Source organism: Cupressus sempervirens, chromosome 10 (assembly GCF_028749045.1).
Source record: "Cupressus sempervirens isolate cs-2001-9-10 chromosome 10, ASM2874904v1, whole genome shotgun sequence".
Taxonomy (NCBI): Eukaryota; Viridiplantae; Streptophyta; class Pinopsida; order Cupressales; family Cupressaceae; genus Cupressus; species Cupressus sempervirens.
The window spans coordinates 665,438,527-665,462,203 of NC_143127.1; positions in this window are offsets into that span (position 1 = coordinate 665,438,527).

Genomic DNA, 23,677 nt, shown 5'->3' on the forward strand with positions numbered 1-23,677 from the left:
CATTAATGCCCTAACCAAGTAGATGGATAACTAGATGATGATCGAATGTCCTTTGTATTGTTTTTAGTCCCTACATTCATTTGGAGTCATTGAGATTAACCATGAAGATTGGATCATGCTGAGAAAACTAACTTCTTTGCCTCATGGCTCAACAAGACATTGAAGTTAATAGTCAAATGGTCCAACAACCAAAAAGCACCACATGGAGCAATGAGGTTATTTTCTTTCACCAACTCATAGGGTCTTCACAAGTTTGACCACCTTATTACCCATGCACACTACCTTTTAAAACTTTAACCCTAACTGCCTTAGGAAACTTCCAACTTAACCAATGTTAACTACTATTATTACCTTTCAAACTAGGCCTGCTAGGACACATGCCAATCTATCACTTTGTCACATAGTTCAAGCAACTCTACATAGAAACAAAGTGAAGATTGTGGATCTTATTTCGTCTAATGGTCCTAAAAATGCATTAATCCATGTCAGCACTTGAGAAATGAGAACATTTCTCTCTGCCAACTTGCCTAACACTCTTGTCCATCTCATATGCAACCCAAAAAAGAAGATAGGACCCACATGCCACATGTCACATTATTTCTATCTCTCTATGAAAAAAGGACATACATTTCTACATAAAAAAATAGTGACAACCATTGATGTTCCAAGATGTGATGGGGGATAAAAATGTTGAATAAATACTAGCTATTAATGTGAAGGGCAAATTAGACCTACCAACTCAACCCTATTCTAACAACTCCACCAGCTTCAAGAAGGAAGGCCCACCCTACACACATGGCATGCTATCACTTTTTCACATAAAATAAAGATCGAGCACTTTTTCAAAGTGATAAAGTGATGAGCATAGATCTTGTTGCATCAAATGGTGAACAAGATCTAGGCTCGTAGAAATATTAAAACACATAGTCACTTAGGAAATAAGGTATAACTCAAGGTCTTAAAATATTACTTTTGTGTGCCCTATTATTTGAATACTCAAATATATGAACGTTAACTAGGTTTAAATTTAAATCTTTCAATTTAGTGGGAAGGTAAAAATAGCTAACAATTTTGGTGATTCAGGGGGGATACAAGCCTACTATGCATACAACCAGTGACCTTCAATGTCCATTGGGCTATAGAGTCATAAAAATAAGAAAATATACTCTACAAGAAACTAAAAAATTGAATAAAAATAACCTCTGCAACTATAAAACTTATGAAACTACCCTTGTCCTCTACAAAACGTCTTTAAAAATAGTTATTCTAGAGGAACAAAACCATGTGCACCTTACACTACTTGAAAAATAGAAAATTATTCAAAGAATTTGTTGAAAATAGATTGATACAAGTATGATAAATGTGTTTCAAACATTATTTTTTGAATGACATCAAAATTGCTACTTGTTGGTAAGACAATTGCTTATATGATTTGAGTACTATCATTTATTTGATTGATGAAGAGGATTTGATCAAATGAGGTAATAATAGAACCTAGAGGAAAGGTTGAGCTATGATATGGAAAAATAGTACAAGGATCAATTAAGATAGTGACATTGTAGTGCATTGATAATCTACTTAAGGTTGCAAAGGATGGATACACTGATTAAGTTTAGAAGAACAAGTTAAATGAAGTATGTTTGCTAAGCTTAACAATATACACAATAGGTCCCAAGAAATTTTAGTGTAAGCCAAGTAGAAAATTAGTTGGAGGCAAGAAAAGTTAATTTCAGTGTAAGCTGAGTGATACAATTTGAGATGAGTAAAGTTTAATTAATGTTAAGCACAAGTAAATTGTAGTTTATGTCAAGTGTTTTGATGGAGGATGCTAAGAAATGTGGTATGTGTTGAGCATCAAATGCAAGTTAATGTTCAGTGTCAACATTATGAGAAAGATTGAGAATATGATGAATATGAGCTAACAAGTTTGATTTCTTAGATTGTGTGAACCATGTGGAAGATAAGCTTGATGATCTGGTGGCACAAAATTCATGGTGAACCATTTTGAGGAGAATTCAAAGAGGATTGAAGGAGAATTTTCTAGAAGGAGATGAAATGAACTGATGGGTAGATTCATTCAATCCTACCTAATCTAACATAACCCTTAAATGGAAAAAGAAGGATGAATGGAAAAAGATCTTAATTCTCTATTTATAGAGATGGTTGGTCATAAGAAATTTTTTTTATGTGTGATAACCTAAGGAAGACAAGGAGTCTAGGGTATTGCTTCATTTAGTGACCTAAGAAAAGAGTCTACATTCGCAAGCAAAGGAAAAAATCTTAAGGGTATGGATGCTTGAAGGGTGAACAAGCTATCAAAGCTAAAGTGTATGAAAGCCAATAAAAATGGAGGACTAAAAATAGAGATCTATAATCTGCAAGTATGTTGTAATTTGTTATCAAATCAAAGCCTTACTATTACTTTCTAATCATTGTATTAATCTAGGGTAAATCCTTTGGATTAAGGTTGACCTAACATTCATTTGTATATACTTTAACCAAGTGACATTCCAAGTGAATGATCTAAAGTTCTCTAACAAGGCTCACTCCTAATAGGGTGATTGAAATCCTTTAACTAGATCACATTTAACAATGTTCATTGTAACCTTTAATAGGGTTGGCCTTTCATAAGGCATCACTTCAAAAGAGTGAGGAGGAGTAGCATGTTACTAGTGGTTTTTCCCAAATTGGGTTTGCACATTATATCAATGTGTCAAATATGTTTTTGAATTTTTTATGTTTCATGTTTACATTTCTACAAAGTTTATTTGATAGTAACCTACAAGTTTAATCTATTGTATGGCATAATGGATGCTTGTATGATGCATTTTTTTTATAGATATGGGTTCACTATGTTGTGAAATTTTTTAATGGTACATTTGGACCTTGGATAACTAATTCACCCCCCCCCCCCTCCCCCCCCCCCCACCCTCTCTCAATTATTCTAAAGAATTCCAATGGAAACTACACTAACTATATACATGAAACATTCATCCAAGTATAAACAAGGCTTAAGATATATTCCATTAACTAGATTAGGAAATATTTCACCATTAGGCTTGCTTAACAAGAGAGGATAGGCCTACTTGGAATTGATTATTATAAAGGGACCACTCCATAATGTATCAAACTTTGAAGGTCTCCCTAGTTTTTCTTTGTCTACATCCCATTTAGCACAAGATCACCTTCCTTGAAAGACCCAACCATAACCTTCTTGTCAAAGGACTTTCTCATTTTCTATTGATGTGTTTCTAAGGTCTACATAGCTTGGTGTCTCTTCTCCTCCTACTCGATCAACTCTGTCATTCTCACTATCATAGCATCATTTTCATCTAACTCAAGTTGATGATCCAATTCAAGAGTAGGAAATTCCAATGAAATAGGAAGCCTAACTTCTTTTCCATACACCAACATGAAGTGATAATTTCTTATGGCTCTCTTAGGTGTTATCCTATCAACCCATAGAGTTGTTTTCAATTTCTAATGCCAACACCTCTGATTATCCTCTATGGTTCTTTTCATTGTCCTAATCAGATTCTTGTTGGAGGACTCAACTAATCCATTTCCTTGGGGATAGTAATTGGAAGATGTACTCAAGTAAAAACCATAATCCACTACCCATGCACAAATTTGAACTCCTACAAATGATCTTGCATTATCTGAAATGGTAGTGGAAGAAGTACCAAACCTTGTGATGACCCCCTATAAGAACTCAACAACTAAATTCTCAGTAGCATCCTTTAATGCAATTGCCTCTATCTACTTGGTGAAATAATTTATAGCACCTAGAATTCATTTATTACCAGAGCTAGAAGGAGGGTTAATAGGACCTATGAAATCTAATCCCCAATGAGAAAAAGGCTGATCCACTTGAATATGATGAAGTGGAAGGGCTGCAAGTCTTTGTTTACCTTAAAAGAAGGTGCATTTTTCACACTTCCTAACATGCCTATGATAATCATGGAACAAGGATGGCCAATAATAACCTACCCTTATTATCTTCATGGTAGTGGTTCTTGCTAAAAAAAATGCACCATCAGGACCATCATGAAGCTCCTTAATCATTATCCTAGCTTGATCTACATCAATACATCTTAACAAAGCTCCACTAAAGTCCATCCTAAAAAGAATACCATCAAATATGGTATAAGGAATTGACTGTCTTCTTTTAGCTCTATCCCATCCTTGAGAATGTCCATTTCCTAATAAGAAGGTCATCATTTCATTTATCCAACTTCTTGGATTGTCATCTCTCACCTCTTTTTGTTTAATCAATACCAAGGCAACTTCCTCATTTGATTCTTGAGATGAGACCATCTATTTACACAATCCTTTCCCTCTTACCAACTTGGTGATCTGGATGTCTACATCATACTCTATCACTTTAGTGATCCAACATGCTTTTTTTTTTATTAATATCATTGTTCAAAAGGAAGTCCTTAACACTTGCATGAGGGACCAATAAATGAATTATTTTGTGGGACTAAAGATATTTGAATTTCTTCAAGGATCTTATGACTGCAAGAGCTTGCTTCTCCACATATCTATAGTTATCTTTGTATCCTTTAAGCCATTCACTAAATAAGGTAGTGAGATATTCTTCATTCTTATCATTTGATTGATTCACAATAGTAGAGATACTTGACTCACCTCCTAAGGTGTAAAGCATAAAATCTCTCTCAAAATTTGGATTGATGAGGGTAGGAGATGAGGCTATGGCTATTTTTATCTCTTTGAAACTTCCTTTCCCTTCCTTGGTCCATGTAAAGACCATGTTCTTCTTAAGCATAGTTGTAAGAGGTTTCACCAAGGTAGCTAAATTAGGAATGAATCTCCTCACAAAATTAATACTATCAAGGAAACTTTGTAGCCCTTTCTTGTGGTTAGGAAGAGAGAGAGAAAGTATTTATTTTTTAATCTTTGGATCAATAGTTAGACCATCCTTCAATACAATGTGTCCTAATAACTTTCCTTGGTTAGTGGAAAAGACACACTTACTTAGGTTCAAAGATACTCCATACTCTCTACACCTTAAAAAGACATACTTGAGGTCACCAAAATGGTCTATCAAATTCTTTCAGTACACTATAATGTCATCAAGATAGAATAATACAATTTTTTGTATCATGTTCTTAAAGGCCATCTCCATTGCATTTTGGAAAGTGGCACCTACATTTTTTAGCCCAAATGGCATCTTACTATAAGCATATGTGCCTCACTTTATGGTAAATATAGTCTTGTATCTATCAACTTCTTTGATTAAAACTTGATTGTAGCTAGAAAATCCATCTAGGAATGAGAACCTTTCTAAAAAACTGATCCTAGATAGGATTTGTTCCATGGAAGGAAGGGGAAGATGATCCTTGAGGGAGGCTTGGTTAAGGTCCCTAAAGTCTACACACAATTTGATTTCTCCACTCTTCTTCTTAACAAGGACAAGGTTGGCTAAAAATGATGAGTGCTTGATGAGAAAGATAATGTTAGGTTTAATCAACTTAGATAACTCCTTCCTCATTAATGGCTCAATTTTAGGATTCACTGGCCTTTGATTTTATCTAACTAGTTTGGCATTATCATTTAAATCTATGGTATGTTGAAATAGATTTGGGTCAAAACCCTTTAGATCATCATATGTCCATGTGAACACACCACTAAATTCTTGACATAGGTGAATGAAATTTTTTTGTTTAATTTTAGTACATACCTTTCCCATGTTTAGGGTCCTTCCATCAACAACCATGACTATTATATGATCATACTTACTTGCATCAAGCTTCATTCCTCTATCTCTTACTTGATGATTAGGAGTGAAAGCACTTTCTAAGGTAATCAGACCCTTAGGAAACTTTTTGGAACTAAGATAAATGATGTGGTCTCCATACTAGTCATGTAATCTTAACTAATTTCTATCTAAGAACTTTTCTTCATTCTACAAGAAACTTACAATTTGTGCATCAGATTCAAGCACTTGCCAATTAAAATTATTATCAGAGGTAACAAGCCTAACCACCACTCTAATCTATTGCTTCTTCTCATCTTGAAGGCTCTTTAGTATGTCATAAGATACAACAATTGCTGCAAGTCTATTAGCATGTCTATTTTATTTCTTAGGGATTCTTTGAATAGTAAATGTATTGAAACCTTCAAGAAAATCCCATACTCTATGTTTATAAGACTTGAGAAAAACATTCTTGGTGACATTTTGATTCCTCACTTGATGGACAATCAACTCACTGTCTCCATATACACTTAAGGCTTGAATTCCTCTTTCTTATGTAAGTAGAAGACATTAAATCAATGTTTCGTACTCTACTATGTTATTAGTACAATTGAATTGAAGCCTAAATAAGAAGTAGTACCTTTCTAGTGTAGGAGAAACCAACATTGCACTAGCCCCATATCCATTTTTATTTCTTGACACATCAAAGTACATACTCCATATCCCACTTGTATTCTCATTGTTCCTATAAGGTTAGGGACAAGAGTATCCTTTTCAAGTATGCAATAAGTACCAAGGCCTATCTCCAGGGTTTTTGATATAGGGTCAAACTAATATGCATTATCCCATTCATCTAAGAGAAAATCATGTGTCCCTATCAAAGAAGTGGTAGGTTCTTACACTATATCATTTTCATCTATCTCTAGGATAGTGCAATTCATATTGATGATATTAGGATTGTAAGGCTCAATATGGTTGAGGGCTAAGGGATCTTCTTTGGCTAAAGCTTTAGTTATATACCTTGTTCTAAAAAACATATATGACCAATTGGAGGATATGTAGCCACCTATTTGGGTAGTGAAATCTCTTGAGAGATAGATGGCAAAGTGTGGCTTAACTTTAGCAATTGATATATCTTGAACTACAATACAACTGGGGCATGCATGTAGGGAAATTTCAACATTCCTAAGGATTCCTATAGTCTTGATAGTACTACTATCCAACTATAATACATACCTAACAATGGGCTCATATTTCATTTCTAAGACATCAACAACACACTTAGGTATCACTGAACTACTAGCCCTTGAAACAATCATGTAATTGCGGACTAGCTTATCCCCTATAATTAGAGAGACATAAAATGGAGGTGGTCTAACCATTTTACTTTTTTCTACCTCCTTTTCTAGTTGTACAAAACTTGTGGCACTCTCCATGCTAGGTGGAATATCCTTTGGTTCAATGTTCTCCAATTCTTGCAGTAATTACCTCCTTTGCATAGGCATACTAACAATAGCATCCCACATGGAAATTTTCACATTTTCTTTCTTCATCTATTCTACCACACTAAATCATGCATTAGGTGCTTTGATAGTAACCTTGGGAGTTGTATGTGTAGGAGGTGGAGGTGGAAAAACCTGAGGATCATTTACATCTCCTCTGCTATTATTTTTCCTTTGTTGCTAAGGAGCATTTGATTGACCATTTACTTCTTGTATATGAGGTATTATGTTTGATTTTGAGGCCTAATTAGTAGGAGGAGGGGTAACATCTTCAATGGCTCTTCTCTTACTCCTAGTGTTGTCAGTAATGGAATCTTGATTCATATGACATTTATTCTTATACTTGATGATTTATGAAGGAACAATCACCTTGCCATTGAGAAGCATCAATAGGTTGATTAGCATTGTGTTGCTAATCTATTGCTTGTTCTTGTGTAGTTAATTCCAAATAAGACTTTTCCCTTTAACAAATACAATATCCATAGGAGTAGTTATAGAAGGGTAAAAGTCTTGATATTGAGAAAGATTATTTTGAGGGACTAAAGCCCTGTTTAGGTTGGTATTCATAGTTTGGTTTTTTGTGATAGGTCTATTCTAATTGTAAGGAACATTATTCTAGTTTGGAGGTCTATTATGTATGGGACCTTTCTATTAAAGTAGGGGAGGCTTATTATTTTGAGCTTGTTTCCTCTTCATAGTCACCAACTCATTACTCATTTTTTACATTATTGCACTATTGTCCTCCATCTTCTTTTATTGATTGTACAACCTCTTATCCATACTCTAGATCAATTTCTACATCATGGCCTCAATCTTATCAACTCCATTAGGGGTGAACCCACAATATTGGGTGCCACTTTTGGGGGATGAAGGAAATTGCAAAATAATGAAAAAATCCCATATTGAATTTTATGTATGTTCACACAAATGTACTAAATATGTTTGCATGAACACAACACAATTTTATGTTTGTACAAACATATTGAGTTTAAATAAGGTATGTTCATGCCGAAATACCTTATTAATATGTTCATGTGAACATATTTTAACTACGATTTTGAGATTAAAACCCTTTTTTTCTATTTGAGATAAAAATAAAAAAATTTCCCTTGCCTTAATAAAATCTCTTTTTTGTTTGTTTGCACGAACACAAATTATTTTACATGTTTGCATGAACATGTTAACATAAATTTATAATTGCTAGATTACTTTTGCTTGTACATTTGCATGAACATATGTTTGTGTGAACATGTCTAATATGTTCATGGGAACAAAGTGTTTCTGCAAACATGTCAACTTACAAATTTTTGGTGTTGTTTTCTGAAAAAAATAAAATTGGCTTTTTTGACCCCCAAAATTGAGATTGAATGATCTCCAACTATAAAAGAAAAAATACCAATTCATGATGCTCGGAGCAAGCTTTCCAATGACTATAATTGTAATACATGTTATATTCATTAAGACTTTCAAATATGGGTTTAACTCATTATAAGTTTATTAATAGTTGAACATCAACTGACTTCGACACTTTAGAAAAAATTGTAAATTAGGTCAATTGTTTTATTGAAAAATACTAGGAAATAGGTTTTTGAGATAGCTTTCTACTAAAAAAAATAGATTTATGATAAATTGAGTTCAACTTATCTATGTCAAAATGAATGTATGTCTAAATTATGATTGATTTCACTTCAAAACTTGATAAACTATACAATATTCAACCAAATTGAATCAAACCAAATGCATCCTTTGGATATTGATGTTAGAAATCCAAAACTAAAAGAATTGCCTTGTTATCATTTCTAGAAAAAAAGTTATGCATGTCAAACAGACTGTCACTCTTTAAAAATATTGATTTTTCATATGTACAACTTTTTGAAGGAGAAGAAAAATTTGACTTAAATAATTTTTTTGAAAAAATTAAAACATATGGTTACAAAGTAGGAATAGAGTACTAGAAATCACTAGTTTTTGCCATCTTGAAATTGTTCATTTTTTTCTGAGATATAGTCACTTGAATGTGAGGTTTGTTTCAAAAATATTGATTTTAGTGTCAAAATTGGTCAAAAAGTGGAACCCGTTATTGTGGGATCACCCTTAGAAGATGTGGACAATATTAGGACCATAGCAAGGGACTACCTTGTAGAAGAAGTAAGAATAGGGGCTACAATAGGTTGATGATTGGGCATGTTAGAAAAGAAAGGCATTAGAGGCCTTGGAGCTAACTTCCCTCCTTGTATAAAGATATTTTCTATGTTAGAGTAAATCATTATTATTTATGCTTTACTTAAGTTTACCTAGGAAAAATACATTTATTTATTAGTTGTCATCTAGGATTTAGCATACTTTTATGTATTGACTTGTTGACAACACAGGAGTTTGTTCCTATCTTGTCATACTTATCCTCTAATCTATGTGGAGGATAATCCACCTTTTGTGGACGTATGCTAAGTTGTCATGCTTATATCCTAGTGCTTTCTAGCTCATTTTAGAAGCTTCCTAGAGGAATTTATAAATAGGTTCTCCTAGTGTATTTGCATATCATATCATTTTGTATAGAAATTTACATTTTATCTAAGAATACAATTTTCTTATTTTCAGACCAAACCCTTGCCTCTTCTTGTCTTTTTCTTCTTTGTGATAGGTTTTATACATGTCCGTGATTTCAGGGCTTGTGGATTTGATTTTTGTATTTTCTCATATCCTACATGATATTAGAGCCAGATTTTTTGTGACTTGTTTAGTAATTTGGAGAGAAAGGGAGAACAAGGGTTTGATGGATTAGATCTAGAGTTTTTTGGGTATTTCTTGAGAAAATAGGGGGCCAACTGATTTTTAGTGCAGTTTGAGGAAAAATAGACATTGCCATTGTGCTTAAAAGGCTTGGTATAGTAAGATTTCATATAAAATTTTCAAATTTTAGACACTGTAGCTTCAGGCAAAAAGTTTTGGCCTCCCGAAGGGCCGCATGGACAGAAAAATGCAAAAATAAAAATAAAAATTGTCGCAACAGCCGCTTAGCCCAATAGCCACCACTCCACCCCTCTAGCACCACTAACATACCACTTATGCTTAGCCTAGGCTTAGGCATAGTAGGCCCCATAGCCATCGGTGGGCCACCCTCTAGCCACCATCACTTCGCTACAATGTAGCACCCGTCCACCTTCGTACCACCCCTATGGCCACTGCCTATAGTTCACTTAGGTGGTAGTCTATGTTTTCTATGACAACCTCTAAGCCATCAATTTTAGGCTAGTGAAATGCTGACATCAACTTTGCATTGGCACCTCCTACAAGCCCTTCAAGTCCTTTTTTGACCTACTATTAGTTTTTTAGCCATAACTTGAGCATACGAAGGTTTTTTTTTTATCCGAAAGAAGCACCAGAAAGTTGGTTCCAAGATGGAGACATTGGTAGAGTACATTTTGGTTTTAATGGAGTTTGGTTTCCTTCTTTTTTAGTCAAAGTTGGATGTTCTATTTTCACTCTGGCAAGCATTTCTTGAGCATCCCATCTTCATTTTTTGAAAATGTTATTTTTTGGAAAGCTAGTTATATCATCTTTTCAAAAATGCTATAATTTCCTTTGGATTCAACCCCATGCTCTTTCTAACATGTTTTTTTCTTTTTTACACTATTGTGGATATCTTGGGTGTTCCAAGTCCAAGGATCATTTTCATGGCATGGGATCTTTTCTTTTGAGTTGTACTATCTATTGTATCAGCTTTTCTTCCCTTCTAATCATTGTTGATATCATTTGTAAGCATATTTATGAAAATAGGCTAAGATAAAGTGCCACTCTTGCATTTTGAGATCCTGAATGTTGTTTTGAGTAAGTTGTACTCAGATTCCATTATAAAGTGCAATGGGGCGGATAGTCATATACCTTTTTAATGTCCTCTTACTTACATGAAATTAGCCCTATGATGTGTTAGTGACAAGTGGCTTTATAGATTTTTGTACCTCTTCCTCACTCTTACTGTTCTTGGTTCTTTTTTCAAAGGAATTTTGGCCCACTTTCTTAGCTGCCTATTACCTCACCCCATCTGCATTAGGGGGGATTCTTCTATTGTTTCTAATGCTTCCTTTATTCTATGGTTTGATGGGGTAAGCTATGTATTTATTATTTGATCCTATATACTAGCCAATTGTAGTGGCTAGCTGCTTATGTATTTTGGTGAGATGGATCATCTACCATATAGACACTCTTCTTGGCATTCCTACTTTGGTTGTAGCCTTCTATTTTAGAGGAGGTTCTATAGATCAATAGTTTCCTTTTGATAGAGTTTGCGACTTCTTCATGCTTCAATGATGTTCTTCATGATCTTTTCTTTGTTCCTATTTTCTAGGACATTCTTCTAGTTGGAGGCTTCTTTAGTCCTTCATTAGGGTTTTAGCTCTCTTTTTGGAGAGGGGTTTTTCCCATTGGGTTTTCTCCTTTGTCTCTAGTTTACAGAAATAACATTGCATTTCTACATGGGTACCTAACATGGCCTCATTGTCGAGACCCATTATGCATTTCATCACAACTATTGTGAGCTTAAGTGCATTCTCCTAAGTTGCACTTAAGGGGGGCTGTTAGAGTAAATTATTATTATTTACACTTTACTTAAGTTTACTTAGGATAAATGCATTTTTTTATTAGTTGTCATCTAGGAGTTAGCATACTTTTATGTATTAACTTGTTGACAACATAGGAGTTTTTTCCTATCCTAACATACTTATCATCTCATCTACGTGGAGGATAATCCACCTTTTGTGGATGTATACTGAATTGTCATGCTTATCTCCTAGTGTTTTCTAGCTAATTCTAGAAGCTTCCTAGAGGCCTTTATAAATAGGCTCTCCTAGTGTATTTTTATATCATATAATATTATAGAACAATTTACATTTTATCTAAGAATACAATTTTCTTATTTTTAGACCAAACCCTTGCCTCTTCTTGATTTTTTCTTCTCTGTGATAGGTTTTCTACGTGAAAATGATTCGAAGGCTTGTGGATTTTATTTGCATATTTTCTCAATTCCTACATTTTTCTCTTATGGAAATCTCATAAGTATTTGGTAAAGTGTCCCCTCCCATAGATTGTAGAGTGGTGGTAATATCATTATTAAAGGCTCTAAGGTAATACAAGAATGCATTACCAGGGGAAGGCTTTACTATAGTAAGTATTCTATCCCATGTCTTTTGAAACTTATAATTAAAATCAGTCATATATTCATGGGGTGCTCTCTTGATAGTCGCTAGCTACTCTAAAAGTGATAGGTCATCACTTTTGTCCTCAAAATGCTTACAAAGCCTTGCTCCTAACCCATCCCAATCAGTAATCGACTTATGAAGCAAACCTCTATACCATTGTAATGCTTTTCCTTTCAAGGATGAAGCTAGAAGCCTAACATCAACATCATCCTCCATAATACCATGTATATTATAGACATTTGAAATCTCTTGAATATGTTACACAGATAAGATGGAATTTCACTAGTGAAATTAGGTATAGTTTTGAGAGCTAACACTAGAATATCATGTCTTTGATCCAAAAGGAGAGGACTCCCACCATTAAATGTGGAAAATGCATGTTCTCTAGGCTGAACCATATGGAATAATAACCTATTTATATGAAAATATGACAACCTAGGCTATGATCTATCAATAGGAGAAGTGGAAAGAGATCTTGCAGGTGTATGTGCTACTATTGTACTCCTAACTGGTGATAGGGACAATCTATTTCTCTTTTTTCTAGGGTTTGAAAATGAAAGCTCAGTGTATTGAAAATTACCTCTAGAAGATGCCCTTGTATGAGCTTTAGGCATGAATCACAAAAACTTGGTCTAGAAACCATATGTATTATAGGATAGAGTCACCAAGTACTTGAAAATGAACCTCTTGAAGGTCTAAAAATATAGAGAGCAAAACTATATTCCTAGCACATATTGGAACTTTTCTTCCTTGACACTAGTGAACTTATAAAGCTTCAAGAGTTTGTCCCATTGGGAGTGCCAAAAATTATTGTCACAAAATTTTGCACCCTTGCCTAATTTTTTTACCTAAAGGTAACCTTGTGAAACATGGAAACAACCTCCAAGTTGTGGGACTTGAACAATGAGGTTGAGTCTCCAGAGAAGATTGGCTTCCTTTGCCATCAGTGTCGACCTAAACTATACTTGGAGAAGGAAAGGGAAGAAATCATATGTAAAATAATAACCTAATCTATCCTAAGGAGGTGATACACCAAAATAGAGTGTTCAAACCAATCTCTACCCATACATGAATAGTTAAACTATCATGACATAAAAAATATACAAATTTAGACTTGTTCTAATCTAATAACCACATGTAGATTAGATAACCAAATGATTCCAAAAGGAAGAAGAGTTTCACTATATATCATTCATAGGGCAAGGGAGATATAATCATGCAAATTATAGATATCCACAATACATTGATGAGAGGAAAATGAGTCTTACATAGTATATCAATGGCTCAAAAGGGATAAGGAAGAATGTCATAGAGTTTAGAAGAAAAGGAAATTTACAATAAGAATGCTAGAGTGATTCCAAAGAAATAGAGAAGAGTTGATCCTTACAAGGGTCTAGAATGTATCTTTATAGCTCAAACACAAACTCTAGATTACTTCACAATCTAACCATTTCATTAAAGACTATTAGAGGACAATTGGATATGATCTAGATGGTAGATTCAATTTGGTACATCTTTAGAGGCAAGAAAATCATCAAAATCCTAACCTAGAAGAAACCCTAAAGTGATAGAAATGATTCTATTAATGCTCTAACCAGGTAGATACAGAACTAGGTAGTGATCAAATATCCTATGCATTTTTTCTAGCCCCTGCATTCATTCAAAGTGATTGAGATCAAACATGAAGATTAGATCGTGCAAAGAAAACTAACTTCTTTCCATCTTGGCTTGATAAAACATTGAAATTAGTAGTCAAATAGGTCCAACAACTAGAAAGAACCATGTTGACCAATGAAGTTAATTTTTTTTGCCAACTCACAATTTCTTCACAAGTTTGATTGCCTTATCACCCTAACCACATCACCTTTTAAAACTTTAATTGCAACTACCTCATGAGGCTACTAACATAACCACTATTAAATACTCTCATTACCTTTCAAATTGGACCTGTTGGGACACATGTCAATCTGTCACTTTTTTGTATGAAATAAAGTTCAAGAAACTCTACATAGTGACAAAGAAATGGTCATGGATCTTATTTCATCTGATGGTCCTGAAAATGTATTAGTTCATGTTAGCACTTGACCAAGGAGACTGTTTCCTTCTACCAAATTTCCTAACATGCTTGTCCACCTTGCCCATGGCACACAAAAGAAGATAGGACCCACATGCCACGTGTCACATTGTCACTATCTTCGTATGACAAAAGGACATACATTTCTACATAGTGACATAGCAACAACCATTGATGTTCCAAGATCTAATGGCAGATGAAAATGTTGAAGAAACATTGGCACAAGATGTGAAGCACAAATCAAAACCTACCAACTAAAACCTGTTCTAAAAACTCCACCAGCCATAAGAAGGAAGGCTCACCGTAGCCACGCAACATGTTGTTGCTTTGTTGCATTAAATAAAGATCAATCACTTCTATAAAGTGATAAAGCAATGACTGTAGATCCTGCTGCATCAGACTGTGAACAAGATTTGGGCTTGTAGAAGTATTAAAATGCATAGTAACTTAGGAAATAAGGTATAACCCAAGGTCTTAAAATATTACTTTTGTATTCCCTAATATTTGAATATTCAAATATATGAATTAATTGGGTTTAAATTCATATCCTTCAATTTTGCAAGAAGGCCAAAATAGCTAACAGTAACCTTTAATAGGGTTGGCTGCTAATAGATTTCACTTAGAATAGTGAAAAATTGGTGACTTATTATTGGTTATTTTTTCCAAATTGGGTTTTGATGTTAAATCCTAGTGTCATACTTGTGTGGATTTTATTTGAGATTTCTTACTATTAATGCTTTCATTATGCAATTTTATTACTATTAGAATAGTGGGTTGCAAGTTTATGTTACTAATTATTTACTATAGAGATTGAGCTACTAAATGTTTAGATCTGAAGTATTTGAAGTGATTGAAATTTAATTGGTACATCTCGACTTGAGGATAATTGATTCACCCCCCTGCCACACCCCCCCTCCCCCTAGTTATTCTAAATCATAGGATGAACAAAGATCAACAACTGAGTAGTTTTCCAAATACCCTTAGAAAGAAGACATGTGGAAAACACATATTAGTATGAAATCACTATGCTCATAGTACTACCATTTGATAAAATTAACTAATAAATTAATAATGATGTTTCATTATTGAATTATTCATATTCTAATAAATTTTATATTTTAATTAAAAATTTAAGTCTACTATCTATAAATTAAAATGATTTAATTATATTATATTAGGCCCTTAATTATAACCTAATCGATTGAACATACAACTAATTTTAGCCAGGGTAAAGAGAAAGTACCCATATTATCTCAATTAATATTATTGATAGTTAGAATCTAAAACTATGGAAAATCTAGCATTAGGAGAGAGGGTAATTATTAATTGATCCCCTTGTCACATTTTGTAACCCCTTAAAACTTTTATGCCTTTCTATCATAAGAGATCTTATTTAAATCTAATATTTTAATATTGGATCTACTTTAGATTTCTTTGTACGAGTGTTAATACAATTCTTTTATTATTGTAATATAATAATAATTAATACTATAATTATTATAATGTCACAAGTGTTAATATAATAAAAGGGATTCCCTGACTCCCATTAGATGAACAACGATCAATGGCTTGAGATTTATTTCAAGCCAATTTAGGGAACACTCAACTTATTTTTTTAAATGAATCCAGAGAGAAGACATGTGGCATACATGTATCACATGTGATATTTAACTAATCTCTATTCATTTAGTTGTGGTAAGTAACTTAGTGACATGCGGTGACATAGCATCAACATTATTTACATTGTACCATAAAGGGCCCAAAGGGAACATGCCGACCATTGTTTGGTCAACAAACATCAATGGCTTCAATGTATTTTGAGTTGATTTCAGAAATAATTGACTTATTTTCTCAAATGCCCCCAAAAACTAGAAACGTATCAAATGAGAATTGAATGTGGAATTGTACACTAACATGAGCTCTAAAGAGGAAACAATTGATGCATTGACCACCATTGGATCATCAAAGGTCAACTGCTAGAGATGTATTTCAAGCTGATTTTGTCTATAGTAATTGTTTTTTTCAAAATTTCCCTAGAAAAAAGTCTTCAGAAAGAAGTCTCTAACTCTTCAGAGATAAAAACTAGCAATAATCAATAAAGTTAATCTTGAATTATATTGTAATATTTTACATTTCATAATAAATTATTATACCAACTATACATTATACAATGTACATAACAGTTAATATCAAGCATAGTCTCGACTCTCCCACTTGTATAATTTGTAGATTTTTTTTTGTGTAGATCATAAGGTTTTATTTTCATTGTTAAATATTGGATCTCTATACAAACTACCAAGGTCTTTTCAAAAGCATTGGAGCATCGCTAGATAGAAAGGTGTTACAAAGTTGCAATGTAGCCCCAGCCTTCTAAGATAGCTGACATACTATAGTTATCAATTTGAGTTTCAACTTTCTCGATAAGATCTTGAACATAAATTTGTTACCATATTTTAAAAAAAATTACTGTAAGTGTAGTATTAATCATAGAATTTAGGGTTTAACTTTGATTGTTCATGCATTGTAAGCCTAAATTGTTTACATTCTAGTAGCTAGGTAACTTGTAAAATAAAATATTAGATTTACAATTTAGGGTTTAAATGTTGATTATGCCTATAAAATGTGTGATTGTGTATAGTTCTATAAAAAATTTAACAATGAGGAAAACATACAAGAGGAGTGGCATTGGTACTAGAAGTGGAAGTGAAAACCAAAATAAAATACAAGGGATGGAGAAACCATTTTTTGACTTGCACAAGCAGGTTAAAATGCTAGGTTTTACCGATAAATTCCATGATATTTGTGATCTCATTATCTATGAAAGGAGTATGAAGGAAATCATAAATGTAATTCAAAATAAATGGAATTATTAATAAAAGGAGTCAAAATATATTTAAAATAACCAAATGATAGCATCCATTGTAAATAAATTTACAACATGGGTTGCGAGAACAACTCACTTGGGGTTTCTGCTAGCATTCCCTTGTCCAGAATTTGTAATGGTTTGTGTCAAAAACTATGATGAAAAAAGAAAGGAATTTGTCAATCAAAATACATAGGAGGTAATTCTATTGATTACAAAGAGTGAATTTTCTAGTTTATTGGACCTATGGTATCAAGCACAAAACCCAACCCACATTGACCAAAAAATTTGCTAGAAACATATGATAACTTAGGACTAGATACGAAACATTTGTATATCAAAGGATTAGTAGATAGATTCAATATTCTTGTGATCATAAACTACCTCATGAATTGAATATTTTTTGCAATGGGTTCAGGTTACTATATCCATTCTATCAATGTGTTTGGGTTTGGAAAGTAACGAAAAAGTGGGTGCCAAAATTCTAGAAATGATTTTCAATATTCATTATCTACAAGATCTAGTAAGATATAATTATATTGAGCACATTATTCACCTCTTGCAAGAATAACTATTAATGATTAAAAGAAGTTCACAGACACACTCACATAAGACATTTAGATACATGGCCTACCTTTTCTATCTTCTATTATCAAACCATCATCAAATATTTGAAACACATAAGATTCAATTTTATTTTGGTCATTAAATATTTGAATGAACACCTATGATTAGGATAAGTGATCAGCAAGGGGACTAAAAAAACTCTATAGAATTCTTTTTAGTACCCCTTTATCATAAAATAATAGGCACTTCAATGCCTAGATTTCCTATATCTTGTAACCAATTAATTCAATTGGTTGACTAGTACTTTATGGAGGAGTACATTGTAATTAGGTATTATGGTTCAGCAATAGAACCCTACAAACTTCCAATACATTTGACAAAGAATGTATTTTCATTGGAATATGTATGGAAGATTGAAAACATGGATGTACTCTTTCATGGTCAGTAAAAGAAAATCATATTTCCTTCCTTTATTGTCAAATGTGAGAAAAGAGCATTTAATGTAGCATAAGAATTTTTTACAAGTCTTAAATTTGATGTTTTCAAGCACTAGCACTATGATCCACTAAACATAATTTGTATAAATATTGTACAAAATGGGAACTTAGCAAGAAAATATTAGCATGGGAGTATGCCATCCATTGAAAATTTTAAAAACATGGACTCCTAGGAAGTAGTCAAAATAGAGATGGCAAAATGCGCTAATTAAAACAATATTTTAATAGAATAATTATCAACACAAATTAAAGAATTGCACAAACAAAAAGAAAAATTTCAACCTATGGCATCCTATAATTTCTACCAGAAAGTGAATCATCCAAGTAAAAGATCTCTTCTAGACACCATAAATAAACATTGGTGTCAATAAGAATTTAATACTTCTTAAGAAATTAGAAAGTGGCATGCCCAAGTCTAACATGAATAAAACACACACACAAAATAAAATGACTATTTTTTTTGGTTAAACTAGTAAAATAATTAATTATATAACCAAGTTGAAAAATAATTATTTTGATTAAGGAGGAATATCGGTGACCCTAAGACCCTTGTAGATTTTGAAGACTTTCCCAAGGATGAAATATTTATCAAAATATGGGATACTGAGAATCTAGATGCAGCAAGAGAACAACATGATGTTGAGGATGAATACAATGAGTATGAGGTTTCTACGGATCCTACATCTACCACTATAAGCACTTCCACTAGTTCCACTAAATCTACTCCCCAAACTTCTACTAGTAGTGAATTAGCTTCAACTATACAATATGTTGTACTCAATGACTAGAGAAGGGAACATTATGGCATAGGGACAAAGATGATAGAAAAAATGGGTTATATAGAATATGGTGAGTTGGTTCCAATAGGTTGAGGAACTTGGTATCCACTCTACATACCAGAGCCACCAAAACCTAGTCATAAACTAGTCATTAGAGATGAGTCAAATGACCCATCAGGTTCATAAAAGAAAAAATTGAACCCTTTGCAACAAATGCATCATTCATCCCAGCTCAATTTCCACATGCAAGTACTATTATAAATTCAAAAAAGTACACTACAAATTTAGTTTGACAAGATTACTATAGTTTCCAAAAGTCTAAAAAAGAAAAAGGTTATGCATACTCATACTGATACAATGCATGTACAAAACCTTGAGAGAAATCCACAAACTCCACTAGATAGTGGTGGTGGAGTGGGATTATGAAGGGGTGAGGTCATTGGTAATCCTCATAATGCAATTATTATAACCTCGGGCATTAGTGGAGATGCATACAATGTTGCTAGTTCTTTTTCTCCTTTCAAACATTGTATTGTGTCAACAAAACCAAATTTTGAATTCAATAATTTTGTAACATATTTTGAACAAACCCAAATAATGAATAGAAAAAATAATAAGGCATTCAACAATGATGTACTTGATGTTACTTTTTCTCAAGACCTACATTGAATAGGATATTTCCAACATATAACATAAACAAAGAAATGATTGATTTCATAATTGTTTTGTCCCCACAGCTAGGTAATAATTCACCACAGATTGAGATAAATCCTAAATATTTTCTTATTATCACCCTATCAATGGATTTATCCAAAGTAAAAAATGTGGAAAAAGTTAACATGGAAAAAAAGGACCGAATTTGTGGTCTATATTTCACTATGTGTGTGTGTGTGTGTGTGTGTGTGTGTGTGAGAGAGAGAGAGAGAGAGAGAGGTGTTGGAGAAGGAAATTGAAAAGTTAAATAAAGACCTAGCTTTATGCAAAGGAAAAGGAGAAAGCAACAAAAAATTAGTGTGAAGATAGAGAAAAGGATAGCAAGTACTTCCTCTCAAGAAGAAACTACACAACTAAGTGATGTAAATTTGGAGAGAAGAAAAACTCAAGAAGTTGAAGGAATAAGTGGAAGAGAGTAATAAAAAAATTAGCGATACTTTGAATCATGTTAATATGGATGCAAATGTAAAATTCAAAGAACTCAAGGACAAATTACATGAAAACAATAAACAACTTGAGGATGAAAGAGCATATGCAAAACATATTTTCAAAATGTTGGAGTCTAGTGGACATACAATCAATAAGGTAAATAAGGAATTTGACAATGAGAGGGAAAAAGAAAAATAGTGGGAAGAGAAAGTGGAGGAAATAAAGATATAAAGTGAAAATTAGTTATCACAAATGGTGGAAGATGTATAGAAGGAATATTTTAAAAAATCACATCCTATTAACTTAGCTTGATTGAGTCAAATTAAAAAATTAAAAATTCAATCAAGGTAATTAAAGAAAAATATGAGGGGAAATTATGGAAAATGTTGATAGGTTGTGTGATTGGTTTGAATTGAGTCTAAGTGTCTGATCTATTTGTGGAAGTCTGAAAGAGAAGATTGAGAAGAAAAAATACCTTTTTAAGCTAGAGAAGACTACAAGACATATTATATAATAATCAACACAAATAGTGACAAGTAATTGGCCAGAAATGGAATTCATGACCACACGTGTGCATCAGTAAAGTCATTATCTTTCATTCAAAAATGCTAGAGTATAAGGGATGGAGAGGAATATTTTGACTCAATTGGGAGAAATCTCACCAAGATGGATGACAAAGAAAAATTAATGATAAGCCTTGGTTTTCATGATCCTTTACCTAGTAACCCATCAACGAAATTTGTTGGAAGGGAAGCTTACAAAGAGAGTTAGAGACCAAAATGATGTTTGAAGTAGTGAAGTTTCCTTAGGAAATCCTCAAGGCAATTTGAATTTCATCAAACTAGTGGAAAATCTAAATGCACTATTTGATGTAGCATTTCTGTCAAATAAATCTTCCAAATATGGAAGTTTGACAAAGTTCTAGGTCATCTACTATAACATAAAAAATCTTCAAACTTCAAAAAAAGCACAATTAGCATCCTAAAAATGATGACTGAATCCTCAATCATCTCATAAGACATCCATCAAAGTATCTAAAACTTTGAAAGTGATTTTAATCATCTTTGTGAACACGTTTATTTTATTTCTATTTCTAATGGTTTGATATGAGTTTAATGTTTGAATTTTATTTCTTGAACATGATAAACATAACAGAATCTAGATGTTATTTTGTTGAATAGAATCTAAGACTCTTCCCATGAGGTAAAATTACCTAAAGCTAGTGTTGCTCCCATATTTTTATAGAAGAGAATTTAGGGTCATTTACTAAATCTACTAGTTGTAAAATTTATACTTATAACTCCTGATTGTGAAATTAGGTATTGAATTGAATCATTTATCATGTGTAAATAAAGTAATGAGAATGAATATAAATTTTATCATCTGAATTGTTATATTTTCAAAACAAATCATCAAGAATTGTACCATAAAAATGTATTGTATGAGCATGTTGCATAATAATGAAAATATAAAATAATAGTAATGGTAATAGTTGAATGATTGATGGCATCATCTAAAATAAATGTGCATGTTTTTCTGATAACAGACATTTATAAAATGATATAACTTTTTATGCATGATAGATAGATCATGATGAGATTTAGACAATAGTATCTAGAATCTAGAATGTAGACTATAGTAATTACTAATAAGTAATAAATTCAGATTTGACACATCATACCACAACTGTTACAATTCCCACATCATCTCATCATCTAAATCTTTGGATTCCTTGCCATCAAGTTCAAACAATCCTTCATTATGTTTCATATTTTCTTTAGTCTACATACCTCCTCTTGCTCTATTCTCATCTTCAAAATCAATGCTACCAATACCACAACTTGAGTTAGTAATATCATTTTTTGAAATGTTGCCCAAACCTCTTCTTTGACATTTCTTCCTCCACAATTTAAGTGCCCTTTCATAAGGAAAGTTATTAACTTCATATCTGGATGTATACGCCCTTAGGAAATTTTCCAAATTCTTGGCTAGTTTATTTCTTAACTTTGACTTAAGGAACCCCAAAGAATTGAAAACTCTCTCATCCTCTAAAAATCCCAATATCATGGCCAAACATAATTTAGCAAGCTTGAAATATTTTAATATTGAATCTCGTAACACTTTTTTCTGAGCTAGATTTCTCCAAAGCTTGGTTTCCAATCCTTCTTCTCTGGGGTTCTGCATAAGATCATATTCTTCCTTCTTTGTATCTCCAAAGTGATGTCACTTATCTCTCAAATGAGATTCATCTAAAACTCCATTTATAGTTACCCTATTGGATTTTTTTGGTTTTGCAAAATTGATTTATCAAAACCAATAGCTTATTTCTAAAATCTATAGAACTTCTTAAACTCTAATAATAAGGAAACAAATACACATTGATTCAAGTAATTTGTTTCAAGACAATATTTCTCTAGTTTTTGAGGAAGGATTATAAGAAATTCCTTTGCAAAATCCATTACAGACTCAACAATGTGTTCAAACATTTTCTTTGTAACAATTAGATTTGGTTGTGTGGATTTTCTTTACTTTTCTTGTGGACACATGCCTTCCATAGTAGTGCATTGGTATCTAAACTATAAGAATTTTCTAAAGGGAAAAATTCACCCAGGAACTAAGAACTCGAACACAGGCACAATTGTAGACTAGAAAGAGGGAGTATGATCAGAATGATGATATATTCATTCAATATGTCATTGTTAAAGTACACTAGGAGTGCCTATATATAAAGGCCTTTGAGATACATCTAGAATGCCTCAAAATTAGCATCATGATATGTCATACAACTAGGCACATGTCCACCAGATATGGGTTATCCTACATGAAGCATAGAAGTAAGTGTGGTGATGAGAGGATAAGCCTACAAGGGTGTGACACACAAATCAGTGTTGTAGACACCATGTGCTAAAACAGGGTTGTGTACTTCTATGTTGTCAACATGGCAACTCAAAAAGTTGCAAAAACTCCTAAGTGTCTCACAAAATAAAATAATGTAAAATAATAAAATAAGGCATTAACCTAAGTAAACTTAAGTAAGTGTAAATAGTAAGTACATATTTACACCAACATAAACACCTTGTATATTGGTACATAACTCCTCCTTCACATCAATATTTAAAAATTTATCAAGATTATCCAAATCTATGATTCTCATCCACCCTAAAATTTTTTCATCTACAAAAAATGAATCTAGATTTCTATAGGAAATATTGGGGGCAATGCATTTATTTTATGTAGCATATTATATTTTGTAATATACATAAATCTTTATCGGATATTCTTCATTATATTTATCATTTCCTCTAGCATGGGGAGAATGGTTACTAACATTAAGAGTG